The sequence below is a fragment of the Manihot esculenta genome, unplaced genomic scaffold, assembly GCF_001659605.2.
Source record: "Manihot esculenta cultivar AM560-2 unplaced genomic scaffold, M.esculenta_v8 Scaffold64, whole genome shotgun sequence".
NCBI classification, from domain to species: Eukaryota; Viridiplantae; Streptophyta; class Magnoliopsida; order Malpighiales; family Euphorbiaceae; genus Manihot; species Manihot esculenta.
Genome location: NW_025215481.1, coordinates 37,501 through 40,000, shown reverse-complemented (window position 1 = coordinate 40,000; position 2,500 = coordinate 37,501).

Sequence of the window (2,500 nt, the reverse complement as noted above, 5' to 3'; positions counted from 1 at the left end):
TTCCCACCGATGCTAAAACCGAGCGATCGGGAGATTCTGGCCACGGGAGCTGTGCGCGCCAAACGGAGGCCAAGCCACGGGCGAAGGTGCACGGGGGAAGACGTTTGAGGCGACGGTTGCGTGACAAGGCAGACGTGCCCTCGGCCGGATGGCTTCGGGCGCAACTTGCAAAAACTCGATGTTCGCGGGATTCTGAATTCCAAGTATCATTTTGCTGCGTTCTTCATCGATGCGAGAGCCGAGATATCCGTCCGAGAGTCGTTTGGTTCTCGAAAGAGGACGGCGCGTCCCGAACGGGAGCGCCCTCTCTTCGTTTCATGTTCCTTGCGCTTCTCGGCCGGGGTGGTTGTTGCCCGCGGCGAGCACGCGGGCGGGGCGAGGGCTGGCCCCGTTTGTGGAAGCTTCCCGGCTCTGGCTGTTCTGCCAATTCTGGCCAATTCTGGGCAGCTACTGGAAACCGTTCTGGGCGCTACTGGCCCTTCTAAATGCCTTCTGGAATTTTCGTACGGCCAACCAGACTCCCCTGGAATTTTCGTTGGCCAACCAGAACCTCCTGGCAGCTTCCCGCGCGCCCCAGCTGCTTCTGGAAGCTGCGCGCGTCTTCCAGCCCGTTCCGCCAATTGGACCCTCGCCTGGCACAGATCCGTAGGCCAACCAGTCTTCCGTAGGCCAACGTATCCGTAGCCAACCAGCTCCGTAGGCCAACCGTATCCGTAGGCCAACCAGCTCCGCTGGCCAACCACGCTCCGCTGGCCAACCACGCCCCGCTGGCCAACCACGCTCCGTTGGCCAACCACGAATCTGCCAACTGCCCGTTGGCCAGCCAACTGCCTGCCCCGCAGCTGCTGCCACCAGTCGCCCCTTGGCACTCCATAGGGCTGTCCCACCATTCTTCCTTCACAAAATTCTTTGGATTTTAGGGAGGCATGGGAAGAGTCGTGACAATTAGCACCAAGCTCATCCCCCAGCCTAGGTATTGCAAAACCACAACAGCCCCGACGTCCATCCACGACCCGAGGAACGTAACACCCCACCAAGCAGCAGGCCTACACCACCAAGGACACAAACTAAGACAGGTTGCATCGCACGTCCGCCTGTGTTCAGAGTGCGGTATCCACACCTTGAACCGGCTTCCATTTGACACCCCCCGGCAAAGCCTTCGACCCAATAGCTTCAGCCCTGTCGCCCAGACTCCAAACGCCTCAAAAGTCTATGCCGACCAGGAACTCACACCTATGCCCAATTGCATCGCATTTCCGCCAAGCTCACGTTGACCCAAGCACGGCACTAGAATGCCACACCGAAGCCTTGCCTGCACAATGCATCCAATGATACTCCAAGCATGGGGATCGCCCCAATAGCACTGAGTTCGTCGTCGGAGTTGAGGTACTGACCGCCGAGTTGATGGAATATTAGCACAACAAAATCCCGAAGCCCAGTGCATCACCTGGGAAACTCGCACATCGGCACGAGCACAACACACAAATGCCATGCCCCACACCTTGCACCAGCGTCCATTTAACACGCCCAAGCATTGGATAAACCACCGGATCATTTCCTTGAACTGTCACCAATGGCCCTGGAATGGGCCCCACCGGCCCGGGATGGGCCCCACCGGGTCCACCACGCCCGAGAATTTTTTCGATGTTGAATCGAGAGGTAGAGGTGGAGAGGGGGCTAACAAGCTTATCGCATGCTATACCGATGCCCACATATGGCCTAGCGCATGCCCAGGCCCCGGCCTGCTGGCCCCCCCAGGGGGGTGACTACCACACCCCCTAAAGAGCCTTAGGAACAAGTTGGGCTGTGGCAGGAGAAACATCACAATGTCTGAGGTGACACACCCCCCCTAAAAAATTCAATTTTACGTATTTTGACCTGATTTTTTGCAGATACCTTTATAAAAATGTAATCTAATTTTACAAAAATTTTGAAAATTTTTTATCAGTCTAGGTATTTTTTTTTATTTTTAAGTGTTAAAAATTCAAAAAATCATAAAAATAGAAAACCCGTCAGAAAATCACCAAATTTTTTGTGGAACCTTAGAAAATATTATAAATTTATTTGAGTTGTTATTTGGTGATTTTCTTAAACTTTGCACGGAGACATGACAATGCATGGGGTGACATGACAATACATGAGGTGACATGACAATGTTTGAAGTGACACACCCCCTAAAAAATTCAATTTTAGGTATTTTGACCTGATATTTTGCAGATATATTTAGAAGAATATAATCTAATTTTACAAAAATTTTGAAATTTTTTATCCAGTCTAGGTATTTTTTTTTATTTTTAAGTGTTAAAAATTCAGAAAATCATAAAAAAACATAACTCGTCAGAAAATCACCAAATTTTGTGTGGCACCTTAGAAAATATAACAAAGTTAATTGAGTTGTCATTTGGTGATTTTTTAAAACTTTTCAAAGAGAATTGGCTTGTGTCACAATTCTTGCCAATTTTGGGCATGCATGGTGGCTATAGGAAAAGTAAATGGAGGA